This window comes from Perca fluviatilis, chromosome 3, assembly GCF_010015445.1.
Source record: "Perca fluviatilis chromosome 3, GENO_Pfluv_1.0, whole genome shotgun sequence".
Classification (NCBI taxonomy): domain Eukaryota; kingdom Metazoa; phylum Chordata; class Actinopteri; order Perciformes; family Percidae; genus Perca; species Perca fluviatilis.
In genome coordinates this window covers 38,809,542-38,829,169 of record NC_053114.1, presented here as the reverse complement: position 1 = coordinate 38,829,169, position 19,628 = coordinate 38,809,542, and the positions used below count along the sequence as shown (strand labels likewise).

At 39.7% G+C, this 19,628-nt stretch overlaps 1 protein-coding gene across 1 annotated transcript in view; it reads left to right on the top strand.

The window, feature by feature from the left end:
• LOC120555936 (protein kinase C-binding protein NELL1-like) overlaps nt 1-19,628 on the top strand; it is a 329,540-nt gene that overhangs the window by 256,295 nt on the left and 53,617 nt on the right. The window lies entirely within an intron of this gene.

The window sequence follows — 19,628 nt, the reverse complement described above, 5'->3', positions numbered from 1 at the left end:
CACGCAAATACAGACCCAGACCTTCCGCCACATCCTTTGATGGTGGCTGATCCTCTGCTCCATAACATCATAGTTGGTCGGGTTCACTCCACCTTCACATCACCTAATCAGGCAGCAGGTGCCACAGAGATGATGAAAATTAATACTGGAGCAGTTTCATCCTGTTTTTCCACATGTGTGCGTCCTCTCCCTCAATGCACAACCTGCTCCCTGTTGACTTGTCGATTGGCCCTACACTGTCATACAGATGGAGGGAGGAAAGAGGGCTGAAATGAGAAATGTTTTTGTGCAGCGTGTGTGGTTGTGTGTGTGTACGACACTAACAGTTGCTTAATATACTGTATATAAAAAAAATTCACCTCCATTCACCCTGCTGCATAAACCTTTAGAGTGTTTGTAGTACACTCCAGCCTAATGACTAAAGCTCTTGTGGATTGCCAGATTCAGAAAATGAAAACTGAGACAGACTGATTAAATCAAAGTGGAAAAGTGGCTCCATAAAAGAAAATTAACAAATCCTGAAATGGTTACTAAACTCAACATAGTGTGGTGGGAATTTGTTTGGCAAAGGTTCTTTTGACATCTTGGTAACCTATCCACTGTTTTAACAGCATTACAATGACTATATTTCAATGCAGTTTACACATGCTTCATGTTGAAATATAGTAATTTAAATGCGGTTCAAATATAGTAATTTAAATGCTGTTCAAACAGTAGATATGTAACCTATATGAATATATAGTCAATTACCTTTAAGGAGCCTTTAGTATGTGGCTTACACCATATTGTCGTCAACAAGGATGTGCTGATTACCTTTATGTTCCTGATCAGTTATGTAATATTTCATATGACCATACCAAGACTGCTATAATATTCATTAATTTCCTGCCCAATTGTGCACAGTACTTTCACACACACACACACACACACACACACACACACACACACACACACACAGGTGGCAGAGGCTACCATGCACGGTGCCACCTGCTTATTAGGAGCGATAAACATTCACACGCAAACCCACAGCAGGCTGTTAATTAACTTTTATCATTTGTGGACTTTCAGTGGAATTGTGATTATTGTACAAACATCTGTTTTTCAAACTTTGCAAACACAATGGCTTTTTAAAGTTTTTGGTTTCATACGTTTGAAGGGTTTTGTCTGAAACAATGTTTTTGCATCGAGCATGAATTGAATTATTTGTATGTTTTCGTATTATTCGTTTAATATTGTGATGATACCTACATTAGAATGACTGACTGTATAGGTTGACTGTATAATGTCTCATAACATTTAGTATATTATCCAAAATTGTAAAACCAAAAGCTGGACTTCAGAGGTGTGATGCACCTGTGAAATATCGCTGAACTAGATGCAAATGGACAGTTTTTGAACACTAAAGAGCCAATAGGTGCATAAAGCGAGAGAACAGTTTTGCTGTACCCGAAGCACCGTGTCTTAACATACGTAGTGATTACACATGATTCAAGCTATGGCCCATACTAATCAATTTCAGCTTTGGCAAAATGTATCTGAAAACAGGCCTGCTGCCATGTAAAGTGAGCTTTGAAAGTTTTAACATCCTGTTATTACTGGGCGCCCTTGATATGTTATTTGGTTTTAGTAGCTTGTCACAATCAATGCAGATGTCTTGCCAATAAACATTGGCTTTTTGCCTGAACTAGCCATTTTCACTGGCTGGCCAATTCAAGAAATGGCATCTTTTACAAACTGCGTGAACACAGAATGACATATTTACAACAAGACTGACTTATTGCTATTTAATGATTTCCCATTCAGGGGAAGCTGCACTGTGTTTAACAACACTTTTATCGAACTGAGTAATAAAATGAGAAATAAAAAAAAATCCATTAGATTACATTTATGTTTGTTTACCAGTTACATGAAAAGCACTTTGGGAGCTTGCAGTGGCATTTGTTTCTCTATTGAATTTCTGTGACCCTGTGTTAGTGTTAATGCAAGTGAATATGTATTGAGTGCTATGTAGCTGTTTAAAATGCCCTCTGTCATTCTTAGGTGTGCATGTGCATGCACGTACACACAAAACCTCCAGTTTTAGGTTCATGTGTCCACTCGGCCATGTACTGTATGAACTATATTTAACTGTACATTTGCACTGAAGGCTGCCGCAGTGGGACAGTAGCTGCAGGTTCAGGGAAGATGAAGCAGGACAATCGATAGTCCATGTAGGGCCCTTATGGAGTCTGAGGAGACTCATTAGAGCGTTGGCAGCTTCTACAAGCCAGTGGAGCAACTCGGCTCGAGTTCCCCATAAGTACAACAAATATCCCTACGGTCCTTTATCAGTCCCCTCTCCACCTGAGTATTAACAGCCATGTTTACACTGGAGCCAGTGAAAAAAAACTATACGGTATGTATTACCTTTTCTAAAGCTTGATCTTTGGCTAAGTAACCAGGAAGTCTGAGATACATACCTTTTTTCTTTTTTTTGTTTTAGGAAATACCTGGCCAAACTGGCACAATAGATATAGATAATTTGGATATTAGGGTTTTGTTCTAATAGTTGGCTACATTTTGGATCCAGATCCACATTGGTAAAATGCCTGCAATTCTCTTTTCCCTCTATTTTTATTAGCAAAAAATTATGCACATTACAATCATCCAGGTTGCCATTTAGCTAAAGAGCAGATATATCATACGAGTATTTGAATGTCAATCTTTGAGTTTTATTTACAGTATTAAATATTGCATTTATTGAAAGCTAAAACTACATAAATCCAGGAAATTATCATTTGTCAAAAAACTCCCATAGCACTATACACTTTACCTTGCATGGCAGCTGCATTCTAGCGATATCAGGAGATTATGCATCACACATATCACAAGAAAATCCATCTTGTCAGGCTTCAATAAAAGCGTTTGTGTCCGAACGGCAGCAAACTGAACCAATCGGCATCCGGTAAGGGGCTACTGGCAGCGGTAGGTGTGTCTGTGACGGCCGCGACTCTTGGTTTAAAACAACAGTGGGCAGACGTGATAGACAGATGGTTCATCCGATCACCTGCCAGGTATTTTTTGAAAGTGCCTGCCCTTTTCTAAACACTTTCCAATGACGGATTCTCAGATGGTTCTGTGTAACGAACATACAACATCACAACATAAATTGCTTTAGGTACCAGTAATATTAAGTGAAACCCAAACTACAGGTTAACTGCAGTGAGTAGAAGTTACCAGTTGCGTATTTTGCTTATATAAAGTATAAAATTAGTAAACCTTTTATATACATTTTAAAATTATTATTAAAAATAATTAATCGCCAAGCAATCAATACCACCAGGGATGTCACTAGGCTTTAAAGACAGGGGGTGCTTAGCCCCCAGAGTATTTGTAACTTGCGTTTGCAAAATCTTTGCACTTTTGTTACTGTATTAGAGCTACACTTATTTCAACAACCAGTTAAGAAACCAAGATGTTAACAAGTAAAAAATGAGAGACATGCTCTCTTCTTCCATTTCTACTCTGTTCAACAACAGTTACTGTAATGTTAGCTTTTAAACACATCAAAGCTGCATAGGGGAATTTACTTAGACCAGACCTTGATCCTGATGAGTTCTTCTGTAAGCAATGACCTAAATGCTATCGGTCTGCTCATGTAAATGTGTGATAAAGTAATAGTACAGTACTATATCTAATTCCTCTCTCTATAAGATAAGTTGTCCAAAGAATGCTATTTAATTACACTAATTACTGCAAGTGCGCTGTGGATTGGTTCAATCAGAGTCATTCCGCTGTGTAGTTTGGCTTGCATACAGTATAACCCAAGAACCAGAATTTTAAGGCCTACATTTAGGCAACATGTACATATTTGTTTAATTTATCACAGCAAATGAATGCTGTGCAGTGTTGAAAAGCATGAATTTAGCTAGCATATATAATAAATATAAAGAAATAATTTAGATTAGGCTATGCCTTAGTGCCAACAAATGCTTATTGTTAGAAGAAAACAAAACACCCCATATTTCTTTAGACCTATAGACCACTACTGATCTCAATCACGCCGGCGCCCTGCCAATCTCCTTCTTCTCTTTCTCTCTTCGTATAAAATATCTTCCAATATTCATCTGCTCAATGAATTGAAGGATACACCGGTACAATAGCATTAACAGGGACCCTATGACATTTAGTTTTCAGTGACAACAACATTCTATGGGGACTGATATTGTTTTAGAATACATTAGAAATAGGCTATATTATTGGCAATGAATAAAGAGCTCTGGATAGCTTGCTAGGTTACTATTTCTTGTATTTCGCTCGTTCACTCTAGCTAGAGTATAGTTTTCCATAGCAAACCAAAATATCCCCTTTCCTTTACCTGAAGAAAACGTAGCTAATGGTAAGCAGGTCATTAAAAACAACTTACAATTTCACTCTGTATCACTACGTGTAATCAATCTTCCTTCACCATTCATCTTCAGACCAAAGAGTAACGACGAAATTAATCCTCCAGTTACTTGCAATGCTCCAGTCTGTCAGCTCTATATACTGTACGCAATACTGTATATCATTTGTTGCGTCTAAATGTGAATGGGGATACGGTTAGTGATAATGAGATGCTTTATGCAGTTGCAGAATCTTTGATGATTTATTTATTTTGATTAGGACAATGCACATTAATCAACATTTCTGTAAATGCACCAGTGTTAGCCAGTCGGCTAATTTTCAACTGTAGTCCTAGTTGCATGCATGTCTTTGTGGTGGGAAGATGCACCCGGAGAACATGCAAACTCCACACAGAAAGGCCTGGGACCGAACCCAGAACCTTCATGCTGTGAGGCAGAAGTGCTAACCACTGCGCCACCGTGCTTTGATTCTCTGCTTTGTTTTAATGCCACTTGGCTCTCTTCAGTAGCTAACTCTCTGCCTCGCTCATCCACAAACCGTTACCGTGCCCGTGGGCGCTCGTTGAGCCGCTAACACTGACATTTTGACCAGCTGACCGTTGTAAAATAGAATTCAAACAGACACACTACACACCGACACACACAGATGAATGGTGAAGGAAGATTGATTCACCGTAGTTACAGTGATACAAAGTGCACTGTAAAAAAAACATTTAATTATTATTGTTGTTCTTATTATTATTTGGGGGGGGGGGGGCTTAGGAACATTTTAGGGTAGCTTCAGCACCCCTAAAATAGGCCTAAAGACGTCCCTGAATACCACAATTCACTCGGTACTCAAAAAGTAGCAGTTTGATATGAAGCACTTCTCATGTCTAGTGCTAGTGCTTTGTAAATAAAGAGATCCCATGAGCTCGCAAAAAGCCCTTTCATGTCGTTTTCATGACTGTGTGTTTTTGCTTGGCTGCTGTCCAAGAGATTGGAGTACCATTACGCATAATTAGGCTTTGATTTTCCAAACTACTTAAACATGATTTCATTAAACTTCCAGCAAAATATACATCATGGGATATCAGTTGCTACGAATCATCTCATCAACAGATGAGACCGGTCCTTGCCGGCAACCTCAGTGCTGGTTCCACCAACACTGAACAACTGCAGCTTGTGAGGCTGCAACCCCCGTTAAAAGTTCATTTATGTTTATCGTTTTTCTTCTTTTAAATGTTCTAAAACCAGTCCTTCCAGAAAAGTGAGCTTTTTGTGATTGTTGCGGGCAAAAATCCTTGATTATGCGGCACGTTTTCTTAAAAAATGCGATGGAATATGCGGGATATTTATGCAATTTTATGCGATGAAATTGCGGGAACTTGCAAAAATTGCGAGAACTTGCAAAAACTGTGGTTTGATGAAAGAGAGAAAAAAAAGTGATTCCTCCAGCACCCTGCTTTTTGATGTTCACGTCGCGTAATTACGTCACTCCATCACGTTCCCATGGCAACAGGAAAAAATGGCTGCTCTTGTGTGAAGTAAACGCAACATTTTTCAACTTTCTGCTAAGATATATGTAGGGCTGGGTATCGTTCAAAATCTTTCGATCCGGTGCCAATTTCGATACCTCAGTTTCGATGCCAGTTCCTAATAGAGCTGAAACGATTCCTCGAATAACTCGAATAATTTGATTACAAAAAATCCTCGATGCAAAATGCCTCGAAGCTTCGTTAAATCAATGTTACCAACGTTGTATCGCTGACGGACGGTGTTTCCGCACGGAGCATTACTGTCGCACGGAGCATTATTACTGTCGCACACCAGACGCGGCTCAGTCTGCTGCTGGCGACACATGCCAGAGCGTAAATAGCGAGGGGCTAAGAGAAGAGACAGGCTGGAGAAAACGACAGAAAGTGTCCAAAGTTTGGAATCAGTTCAAACGTAATTAAAACTAAAACTCTGTACAGTGTGTCTACTGTAAAATCAAACTAGCTTACCACGATAATAGACGAAAGTCTAACTTAATCATCCATTCCACGAAGAGGACCGACTAAAGTAAATCACAGAGTCGTATGGACGATGAAACTACACCAAACACAACAACTACCAAAAACAAAGACAAGAAAATACGTAGTGGTGACCACGATCTGATGAGCCGACGCGTTGACTATCCCTTCGGAAAAACAGCTGATTGTTGCGCTCTCTCTCTCTCTCTCTCTCTCTCTCTCTCTCTGGAGAAACAGCTGATCAACAATCTAATAGCATAAGTGTAACAGAGCTGTGTGACATTATAATCGAATATATAAATGAAAATAGGTTGAGTATAACTAATATTTACATATAGGCCTACTGTATATACAGATCAGTCTCAGGTTGAAACTTGTAGTTCTGAAAGTTAAGATGCATAACTTAATGTAATGTTTGTGTATGTTTTTAATGTATGCCTTAGTTTGAGGTTGATATCATTTGAAGAAAAATAAATCTTTAAAAACAATGTAATATGGCACTTAAATGCACTTAATATGTTTAGTTTTTTGAGAGATGATATTGTAAGCAATGTAGGCAATACAAATGTTGCTTTTTCCGAAAATATTGCTTTTTTCCCTAGTTTGGGTTGTTTAAAAACGCAAAAAAAAATTATCCGATTAATCGATTAATCAATCGATAAAGTGCTAGATTAATCGATTACAAAAAGAATCGATAGCTGCAGCCCTAGTTCCTAACGATACTTTTTTCGATACCATATGTTTTAAAATCCATTTCAACATCAACAAAAATACATTAAACACAAAGCTTTTATTTTCCACCTTAATTGTTAATCAAAACAGTTATCAAAATTAAAAAAATCGGGTAAGCTCAGCCTGTCAGTCAGTCATTAGGGCAGAGAAACCACCGTTCTGCCTGCTTTTCTAAGAGGAAGTGTAACGTCAACAGCACAGCGACCGCTTTCAGCTCGCCATTAATATCATATTGCAGCAAACGCTTTCTGCGTGAAGTTTTGAAAAACCGTAACCACACTTGAAACCACTTTATCGGCATCGCCGTGACTCACTGTGATTTCAACAAAACTACAGACAATTTACTAATGTGTGTGTCGGAGCTCCGCTCTGTGTCAATATGCAGAGAGGACAGCTTGCGCTTATTTATTTTTTTGGTGCCATAAAAGTATCGACGTTCGTTACCCAGCCCTAGATATATGTGACTTTTTTGCAACAAAATGCGGGGATTATGAAATCATGCAAGCCCCGCATATTTTGCACGGAAATTGGCAATTTATGCGGCGAAAGTGCGGCGTATTTGAAAAAATGCGGCCCCCGCATAAATATGCGGACTTTGGCTGATTATGCATTGAATTATGCGATCGCATAATCGCGTTTTTCTGGAGGGACTGTAAAACCTGATGAAGCTCTATTAACAACCGGCTTCAAAGTCCCTGCAATTCCAAGCGTAAGCTCAAAACCCAAATCTAGTCCCGTGAGCGCTGGGCTGAGCGACTTTTTGAGATATTTTGATCATCTTTCAACATGTTTAACGTAACAGAGGTGAAAATTAAAACACGGTTAAGTTTGACCCTGCTATGTTCCACCATGATTACGCACTCATTAAGTCCTGTTCTGTATCAGCACTGCTGCTCATCACCGTGACAACTAATAATGTTGTAATTAGGACAGGACAGAGGAAAGCATGTCGGTCATACCAATGATTAGCGCGTTGGAAAAGTGCGTCATATACTGCAAGTGGGCGTCTACTTATACACACTGTGTGTGTGCGTGTGTGTGTGGGGGAGAGAGAGAGATCGAGCGAGAGATTAAAAAGAGGATAGCAAGACAAAGAAAGTGAGACAGAAGGTAAATGCAAAACGACGATAGAGTAAAGAGGCAGAAAATAACCGGAAAAGGTAAAAGTAGGTGTATCTAACTGCAGTCACCCCCTTCCATCCCTCTGTAACACAGGCATTATGATGGGCGGCAGGTGGGAGGCAGGTTGAGGGAGAGATCAGTGCAATTTGCAAAGTGCCTTCCCCACAATTTCTGCCTTTGGATTTGACTCATGCTACACACACACACACACACACACACACACACACACACACACACACTTGCATACAATATACAACCTGACTGTAGCGCTACCTCCACATTTTTTCACTCCGGAAGTCACAGTCAATATGCAAATGATGGAACAAAGGCTATCTCTAACAATGTAAGCAATATAAATTAAATATAAATATAAAATACATGGAAATTACAAAATGTGGCAGAAGGACTCCACTTACTGTATGTTCATGCTGGAACTTGAAATACAGTATATGGTAAATGGACAATGGAACAAAGTATGTGGGTGCCAGAACATTACACCCATACATGATGTCATTCCAGTGTCATGGACATTACTATGCTGCTATTACAGCCTCCACTCTTCTGGGCAGGCTTTCCTCAGTATTTTTGGAACCTGGCTGCAGGGATTTACTCCTGTTCTGCCTAATCATTTATTGCAAAGGTTTTGGATGCGGTTGAGGTCAGGGCTCTGTGCAGGCCAGTTAGGTTTCTTCCACATCAAACGAAAAAATAATTTCTTTGTAGAGCTAAATTTGCAAACGGGGTTTACAGTTGGTACAAATGTTTATTCTCTAAAGTATCACTGTATGCTGTAACATTAAGATTTATGTGCAAATTATGGGTCTAGTCCAAACCATGAAAACCAGCCCCAAACCAAAATTACTGTACAGATAATATACATACATTGGTATAATGTCCACATTGTCCATATACTGTAGTGTAGCTAATCTATGATGAGCCAGTATACAGAAACCACCCATGGCAGTGTCACTCCTACTCACTGATGATATTTGTCAGAAGCAGCTGGTGAAATTCTATACTTTTTAATAATGTCATTAACATTCCCTACGTCTTACCTATTCTATTCTGTCCAATTAGTATTATGCGAGCAGGGAGTTTGAGGAATCAGCCACTATTTTCCCCTCCCCCTGAGATCTCATTACTGTGCGATGGCGACAGTGTTGGCCAATCGACCTGTGCCTCCCATCTCATTCCCCTCATACATCACCGCAGCCCTCTCAGGAATAAGAGAATTAGTCTGAGTGTGACTGCAGCTCCCCTGCCCGTCCCTGCTAATGTTAATAAGGTGAAAAAGTGTGTTTGGCCAGCCTTGAGCAATGACTCCATAGTAGCCGAGGCAAAATCGAGTTGCTGAGTCAAAGAAGGGTGTGATTAACTTGACAAGGTAAACAGGTGGTGAGCACCCTTGAGTGGTAATGACTTATTTCCTGTGAAAGCAAACATTTTCAAATTCCATTGTAGGCTATTGGTTTCCAAAGAGGGAGCATTTTATTTGCAAAGGTATAATCTGACCTTTTGTATTTGTTGTGACTGGGACGATGAGAAAGACGGCTACAGATGTGGCCTTGCATACTCAATGACTTTAAATCGCTAAATCTCTCATTTTAAAACCTGCTCGCCGATTCCTTGTCCTATTTGTAAATTCTCATTAATTTTTCATGAATTACAGATTTTGTGATGAAGTGTGGACTTAATGTTCCCTCCTCCACTTGGCGCAACATATTCTTTTTCATTTAGTGAATACTTGGGGTCGACCGATACTGTTTTTTCAGGGCCACTACCCTATAAATAGTAGTCAATAAAACCGATAACCGATATTTGGAACCACAATGCATTAACAGTAAAAATGAAAATCTTCTGGTCAAAATAAACATTTTGGAATGTTACAAACTTCAACACTTAAGTTTGTTTAAATGCTTTAATTGTTTAATAAAACTGAAACTTTAAAGCTTAAGTGCGTAACATTTTGATATTAATGAACGTCTGTTACATTCAAGCCTTTGCCAAATGAGTTGCTACAAAGCTAATTAAGACTATCCGCTCCACACAACTCTCTCTGGATTTCTCAGCATGGCTGTGTTCAGAAGATTGTGTCGCCCGGTGACTTTCCCACGCATGAAACTCGAGTGAAGATAATTACCGCTTCTGAAGAGTCCATCATGTTTTTTTTATCCTCTGTGTCTTGGTTATAAGCAACTGCGTGGAGGAGGGGTGGGAGGGTGGTGCGCGATCACGGAAGGCTTGTATCATGTGGATGCGCTGACAGTGTTGTTGTCATTACTTAGAATTCCTCATGGGGAGCGACAGAAACTACACACTATAGCGTGAAACATAGTACACAGAAAAATGAATATATAAAAACCAAAATAGCTTCCTGAAGTATTAACATGCTAACAGTTTGATTGCAAGTGTTGCAGACTGCTTACAGATCTGTAGCGGAGCCAAAATAGCTCACTTTTTAACTAATCAACTTCATTGGTTATCGGTTCAAATAAAACACTGATACAGATAATCCGCAAAATGCCAAATATCAGCCACGATAATCAACCAGTGCCGATAATTGATTATTGCCTGCTGAAGTTACTTGTTGATTTTCCCGGTCATTGCTTTTTTTTGTTTTTGCCTTTTGTCTGTTTGTGTTCAGACTCCGCTACATTCAGAAAGTGTCTTTTGTAAGAGCAGATACAATAAAAAAGGGGAGTTCATATATAGCTGACTGCTTGAATTTGTCGATGAACGCACTATAGCGTGAAACATAGTACACAGTCAAGAAAAATGAATATATAAAAACCAAAATAGCTTCCTGAAGTATTAACATGCTAACAGTTTGATTGCAAGTGTTGCAGACTGCTTACAGATCTGTAGCGGAGCCAAAATAGCTCACTTTTTAACTAATCAATTTCATTGGTTATCGGTTAAAATAAAACACTGATACAGATAATATGCAAAATGCCAAATATCAGCCACGATAATCAACCAGGGCCGATAATTGGTTGATCCCTAGTGAATACCTACGATTCCCTGAATGCTTTTAAACAACACCTGTAAACTGGGTCTGGACTTTTGGTATTTAGCTGGTATTAAGTGGAGGAGGATGTCTTCTTACAGTGCATAACCTTGCGGTCTGTGGGTGTACAGATGTGTCTCTGCTTATTCTACAATACATTTTCCCTGTTAGATTGGCAGCTCTTGAATGATGCCCACACTTGATTTTGTGTGACACCAGGACCTGTCATCCGGAGATTGTCCTCAACAGAGAAATGACAACACTGGTGATTTGTTAAAAATGAGGTTTTCCGGACAAGCTACCTGGTGTGCTTGTGTGAAGAATGGCTGTGCTCTCTCACCTCACATCTCATTCCTATTACAGGAGAGAAATGATGGCTAATATCGTTGTTACAGCAACACCATGCTCTTTCGGTGACTGTTGACGATACAGTAGGTTTGCCTGCCACTGATTTATGCAAACATACAGTGCTACTATTAATGTTCAGCCTTTAGGCCGCGTTCAGACTGCATGCGTTGGCCGTCCGACGTTCCGGTAAAAAACGCAGGTCTTTCCATTCATTTTGAATGGGGGTAGTGCGTTTAGGCTGCATTTTTTGAGTGTGCCGGTCTTGTGTTTTGAGCTTTGGTTTGAGGCGGTGTGAGAATCCCGTACAGTAAACCGAAACGATCAGTGCCTTTGTCGCTGCCACAAGAAAGTTTTAAAACGTTATGAAGGTAAAAAACAAATCACTTTTTTTGGTGTGAATGCCCCGTTACTACAGTTCTGGCAACACAATATAATAACACAACGTAAGATATTACATTTAAAAATGACTGTATTAAAACAATTTGACACGCGTCTACGCTGGAAATACCTAGGGGTGTTGAAATTAATCATCGCATCGATCGCACCTGGACGATTCTGCATCGATGCAGTGACCGACCATAATCGATTATTGCCTGCTGAAGTTACTTGTTGATTTTCCCGGTCATTGCTTTTTTTTTGTTTTTGCCTTTTGTCTGTTTGTGTTCAGACTCCGCTACATTCAGAAAGTGTCTTTTGTAAGAGCAGATACAATAAAAAAGGGGAGTTCATATATACAGTACAGGCCAAAAGTTTGGACACACCTTCTCATTCAATGTGTTTCTTTATTTTCATGACTATTTACATTGTAGATTCTCACTGAAGGCATCAAAACTATGAATGAACACATATGGAATTATGTACTTAACAAAAAAGTGTGAAATAACTGAAAACATGTCTTATATTTTAGATTCTTCAAAGTAGCCACCCTTTGCTTTTTTTGATAGCGCTGCAAACCCTTTTTTGTTAAGTACATAATTCCATATGTGTTCATTCATAGTTTTGATGCTTTCAGTGAGAATCTACAATGTAAATAGTCATGAAAATAAAAAGGAAACGCATTGAATGAGAAGGTGTGTCCAAACTTTTGGCCTGTACTGTAGCTGACTGCTTGAATTTGTCGATGAAAACCATGTGTAGCAATGTATAATAATATTGAGGAAGTGATGCATCGTGTTATCGAATCGATTAAAATCGATAATCGTAATCGAATGGTGAGACCAGTGAAGATTCACACCCCTAGAAATACCCTGCTTGTAAGTGCACTTGGTAACTCTATATGTACTGTAGACTCAACTTTAACCCCATATCTGCCAAGTACCCAGCTTCTAGCGGCCAGCAGTTGCCTCCTGTCCGCCTGCTAAGATGATTGCAGGGGCACATAAATAAAGGCCTCCATCTCAAGAGCCCATTCCACTGCTATTGATTGTCTGTGCTAACTGGAAGTGAGACGAAATGAGGGGTTAAGACTCCCTCTACCTTTTACTTCCTCTTTCTTCCTCTCCCTTCCTCTGTCTTTCTCTGCCTCCCCCTTTTGTAACGCAATTCTGCTGGGGCGAAAAAAAAAGGCTACCATTGTGTCATCTCCCTCAGAGCCCAATAATAAATAAGCCACGATAGTTCAATCGGGCGAACGGCATAAGATTATAGATCAGCATTGTTCCCACTGCCAGCCTAATGATCAGCAGCCTATTGCGGAGCCTTTGTTGGCAGCAGAATGAGTGAGGTAATCTTGTTAATGGTCCGTTTCATTCCCTAGGACTGGTTTGTATAGACAAAGGGGTTTTAAATGGAGAGGATTTGAGAAGCGAGGCTAAACAGCGGGGCAGAGGACAAAGGCATTGACTCATGCGTTTCTCATAGTGCTATCGGAGCTAATCACAGGGGAGCCATGTTGCAACCAGCTTACAGCGAACAGTGAAACCCAAACTAATGTATTCTGAGAGACGGAGGGAGGGGGGAATGAGAAATGAGAGGGTGGGGTGGATGGGGTGTTGGATTTAGCCTTCATTTCCCCTACAAGTAGGAAGCGTGTAATTTTTTCCGTTTACATAATTATTGTTTCCCTTCATCCCTTTTTGATAGGAACAAACATTTAGTGGCTTCTCTGCTGTGTAGTTCTGTGCTAGAGGGCATAGTGTTTTACAACATTTAATTGGGTGAAAACCACAGTATCTGAAGCTATGATTAATTGCAAATGGGGAAGAAAAAAAAGAAGTGTACTACTTGTTTTTGAAGCTTTGTAGCAATTATCATTTGAGGCAATTATTTTTAGTCTGTGCCCTGCTGTTAAATGCAGCTGCTATGCAGCAAAGAGAAAAATCCTCTTTTGTGTTCAGCTCTATCAGATCCACTCTTGTTATGCACCAGGCAAAAATCTAGCACGCCGTCCTCATTCTATCTGATCTGTAGTGTGTTTCGTCTTGTCTTGTGTCAGTACAGTATTAAATCTGTGAAAAGAATACTCTTTGTTTAGCATGGAGACGCTTTCCAGTGAAGCAGTGTGATACAAAGAGAATGGCAAAAACCATAATAACGCCAACTTCAAACTCTACTGCAACTGCAATGATGAAACATTTTAATTGTACTTATATTAATATTAAATAATTAATACTGTTCAGAGCGGTAGACCTAAGACACACACTCGACTGAAGTCACTGAAATGAAGACATGAGATTTGACTTGGACTTGAGACTTACTTGAGACTGTGACATTGTTTGGTTCAGAAACCTGCATGACTTCCACTGCATCTTGACTTTCACTCTGCTCATGAAGACTTGCTCTGACAGACTTGATTTCAGATTTTACACTTGCCTCAAAAGACTTAAAAAACACCTCTGGTGCTGTTGCTACTGCTAATATTGCAGGAGTCCTTTGGGAGAGAATGTGAAAAAAAAAAAAAACAATCAGAGTTCCCGTGTTCACATGTGTTTTATGGCTTGACAGCTTCTCAAGAGTGGCCAGCAGGGTCCACTGAGAAATGTATTTGACTACTCTGGCTGAGTTGCATCTTATCAGTGGTTTATGGTTGTATTGCCCTTTTTCCTTTTGCTCTTTGTCTCTCTGTGTCCTTGGCTGGTTTTTCTCCATAGCATTAAGGTGAATGTGAGACAGGAAGAGGATATATAACTTATGCCAGCTGTTTGCATGTGCACAGCAGCAAACAATAGAACACATATACATGCATACTGTAGAAAAACATGGACGGGGGACCCAGGAGGCTACTGACCTATAGGCGTTGTTGACTTAAGAACTCTTCATGTACTGTAAAAGGGAATAAAATCACAACTTTCTTCCAATATCTTTTTATTTGCCTCAATAGGAACAAGTGCACAACACTGGATATGTGTGTAGATGTAGATGATAAATAATGCTTAAAGTTGGGCTCACCATCTCATGTTGGCTTAATTTCTCTTGATGCCTACTCCCTTGTCCAATCAACTGGAAATTCAAATAAAACACATTTTGCACGGAACCAAATGTGTTACCTTCGCTGTTCTCTGAATTTAATGTGAATTTAATTTCCAACCTGCACTAATAGCATAAAGAAATTCACCTGGTACATAGCTGTGGTGTTAAAAAAAAGAAGAAGCCAGTTTTCAAATACAGACGGGGTTTCGACTGGGACTGAAAAGCACAAAGCCCAGAGGCTCCGGGCTCCAAAACACTTTAGTTGAGATCTGTAGGCCTGACTGATTTATGGCAGGCTGCATGCTGCACACAGACACACAGACACACACACACACACACACACACACACACACACACACACACACACACACACACACACACACACACACACACACAAATAACGGTTAGAAAAGTAGAGGAAATACTTGCAGTCCAATAATGTTTACTCACAGCTATTGTTGGGGATTTTACTTTCAAAAAGGTAATCCATTAGTAATTACTAGTGCGGTCAGTTAAACGCGTTATTAACGGCGTTAACGCAAACCCATTTTAACGGCGTACATTTTTTTAATCGTGAGATTAGCGTTCTTTTTGGCCCAGCAAACTTTGTAGTTTTTTTCACATGCTGTTGCAACAACTAGTAACGTTAGAAAAACTCGTCAAAGCCAGGGGACAAAAGCACAAAGCAAGCCGATCCACTTCTCCATGTTGATAAGAGCATTAAAAGAAAAAAGAAAAAGAAATCAAGGGACATTTAGAATAGACTATGACATTAATGCGATTAATCGCGATTAAATATTTTAATCGTTTGACAGCACTAGTAATTACTCATTACTCCTAAAATTGCAATGGAACTTGTACTTAGAGAGTAGAGTATTCACATCACACTTCTTTTAAGTGATATTATAAGTAACAACATTAGAACTTGAGACTTATAACTTGGACTTGATTCAGATTTAAGTAACACAAATGAGAACGTGACTTGGCTGCTTTGAAACTGGACTTAGCCGCCTAAAGACTTGACTTGAGACTTGAAAGCAAAAACATTGAAGTCTCAAGACGTGAGGCGTGAGATGCAATCACCGTCAAAAGTCACGCTCCTTCTCTGCGATAGGACAAGGTTTCTCTGACACCAGTTCAACGCAGCTTATTGTCATAGACAGCTGTTACTGACCTGGACACAACTTATATTTGATGGTGAAATTCTTATTGTATTTCCCACTTTACTCAAAGCCTCCAGCCTCCTCTGCCATTCTGTGTTTTATTACATTCCTCCTTTTATACACACTGGTGCATTCTGACAGCAAAAGAGTCAATGAGCCAAGGCAAAATAATTTCCCCTGATATATACTGCATTCGATCCCCTGCAGGAGAGATCTGCTGAAATTTAATGTGTAACGCAGTAACCCTATTTCCATCCTGCCAGTAGCTGTAATGTAATTACTGAGAAGAAAAAAATAGTTTTGAGTGATATTATTGGATAACTGGGAAATGAGCTAATCAGTTATCCTAGCCCTGTCGTTTTATAAATGTGTCTACTAATAGTTATTGACTTTGGTTGTTCTTGTTGTCACTTTGTCCATGTTGCTGTCACAGTCAGGATGTGATCCATCTACTGTTGCTGCTTTCATATCAATAAAGAACATTTAAACAAAGATACAGAGAGAAAGAGACAGGCAGTACTGTACGGCCGGCTACACACTGGCTGCGTGGCGTGAGCGTGTCAGCTGCGTGGCGTGTCGGTTTTTATTTCGGCTCCCATGTTAACAGGTTAGAGCTTACACACTGTCTGCGTGACACGCACGTCTCAGGCGCGGACTGACGCCTATTTTTCACGCGACACGCAAGCGTGTTGGAAGCGAAAATAGAATAGGAAAAGATGTGTATATGTCATTTTGACACGAATACATTTAATAAATGACATTTTGATGTTTGAAAGTCTCTAAGTTTTGACATAAATGCAGATATTGCACCTGTCAATACAAAACGAAATATTCTGTAGCCTGTTTTGCCGTCAATACTGCCAACGTTGTCTTTGCTGTAATCAAATCAGAATATATTTATGTTTAACATGAAGTATATTACTGCTTGACTGCAGTAATCAATGGGGAAACAAACATGTGTACAGACAAGGCTAGCAGCAGCAGCGCCACGTCAGACACGTTTCTGGTGTGTAAAGATAACATAGACATAGAAAAATCCACGCAGCCGCCACGCAGCTGACACGCAACAGAAACGCCACGCTCACGCCACGCAGCCGGCCTACTTCATCAGTGCAGATGATGTGATCAGTTGTATATAGATCCATGATATGTGTATGTGGTGTGGCAGGGTGCGCGTTTGATTGTAAGAATCTGACATCCAGGTTTTTTCCAGCTAATTGCAATGTTTGGAGGAAATTTGGAAGGCCAGACTCACAGCGCACACACACACACAACACGCACAACACACACGCACACACACGCACACACAAGAAAATTAAATCAATCTTAATGTTGTGTTAATGTTTGTGCTAATGCTTATTGTGTACTGTCTGAATATTTGGACAAATTGTATTTTGAGAGAGAGACATTCATTTGCCACCAAAACGGCAGCTGGTACTAAGAAAGTAATTCAAAAACACACAAAAAAAATACAAAATGTTGTTATTCATATGATATTATAGTATGAATGTCTGTGATAAATAAACAAGTAAATAAAATGGATACAAAATCTAAAAACAGCAAACACCTGCAACCGTTTAGTAGGTAATGTTTTCTGATTTTTATTAACTAATGTTCACCATCTTAGTTAGTATGTTAGCATGCTAACATTTGCACACAACAGTGGGGAAAAGTAACTAAAAGTATATTTACTTCCATACTGTTCCCAAGTGCAATTCTGAGTTACTTTACCTGAGTATTTTAATTGTGTGCTACTTTATACTTTGCGATTCAGAGGGAAGTTTTGTACTTTTTTACTCCACTGGTGTCATTTTCCAAGTATAGTTACTAGTTACTTTTCAGTTTAATGTGTAAAAAAACCTATAATGAGCATATCGAATATTGTTATGTTAGTTAAGTAAATTTTTCTAATAATACTTAAGTACTTTTAATTGAGGGAGATTTTGAATGCTGGACTTATTTGTACAGTGCTATACTGAAACTTTTACTTTACTAAGTATTGCAACATCTGTTAGTGTGATGAGATGTCATTGTGTTGACAAAGGGAAAGAAATGGAACAGCAGCCATCTCCTGGCTTAGAGAATGATATGATGGTTTCTGTTCTCTTCACTCGCCTTTAATACCAGCAGCTGCTCGGCCTGATGGGGCTTCCACCTGCATGTGACACGCCTACATAGGCATATCCAAATTCATTTTGCATCCGCAGCCTCTTTTAATGCAGATTTCTCAGCTGTCTCTTCCATCATCTTAACTTCTCTTCTTTCTTGTCTTATCATCTGTCTATTTCCCACCTCTCATCTGTTCTCCGTCTCTTCCATGTGCTGTCTGTCAGGGCGACAGTGACAGGCCTAGTGTTCAGAGTGTTCATGCTTTTTAGCCTTTTTCTGCTTGCTATTTATGCTCAGTATCAACTTAGTGTTGGGACATAATGAGATTTGGCTTATTCCTATCAGATATGCAATTATGTGTACAGTAGGTCCACTGTACTTTGGTGGAGGCAGACATCTGAATCTGAAGAAACTATATTGACAGATAGTGTTTTTTGTTTGTGTGTGTGTGTTTGGTGAACTGACTCTTTGGATTATACCCGTGTTGCAGAGGAATGTAAATACAAAATAGTGAATTATTCATTGTGAGCTAGAAATGGCAACCTTGAATGTAACAGAAAACCAAAGACGAAAACATATCAATCTGGATCAACAAGTGGCACCATTTCAGCACAATCTTCCTCATTAAAATCAAATTCACATCATGACCCGATGTGATGCATATCTCTCCTGCCGAATCCAGCAGCACGCGTCATGGGTATTTTCCACCATGACATCTCTCGCCTCTCAGCAGTAAACTTCATCTTATCAGTGAAACAGCAGAGGCTGGAAGAAAACAGTGTTGTCAGCTGCCTAACTGCGTGTCTCGGTAATGGATTCAGATAGAGGGAGCTGCACATGCTGCACCACCCCTGGTTATGAAAGCTCCTCACATCCAGCTGCCAAGGGCGTCCCCGTTCCTCCCCTTCTCGGTGTTCTGATAGGTTCATGCCCCCCACAACTCTTCCACAGATGAATATAGATAAAATCATCCAGACGTGGCTTGAACAGCCAGTTAATGTTTGCCACACACTCATTCAGTTCGAGAGAGAGAAAAAAAGGCAGTGAGATGAATATGATTTTAGTTATTTTTTTATTAACTAAAAACAACAATTTTAGTTGTTATGTAAGGAATGATGGAGAGCGAGGCGGTCATTATATATCCAGGATTCGGCTTCGGCCAAATATTGGGCTTTTTGATGGGGTTCCGTTTCTGCCGAACCTTAGAATTCTTTTTCCACCGAACCCTACGCTTGCACTACGCGCGCTACGCTGGTCGATGTAATGACGCCGCCGTTGATTACGGGAAGGTGTTTACGTAGGTGGACTTTATTTCAGACTGTGAAGTAGGCTGTGAGAAAGTGAAAATGGAACTCGTGAG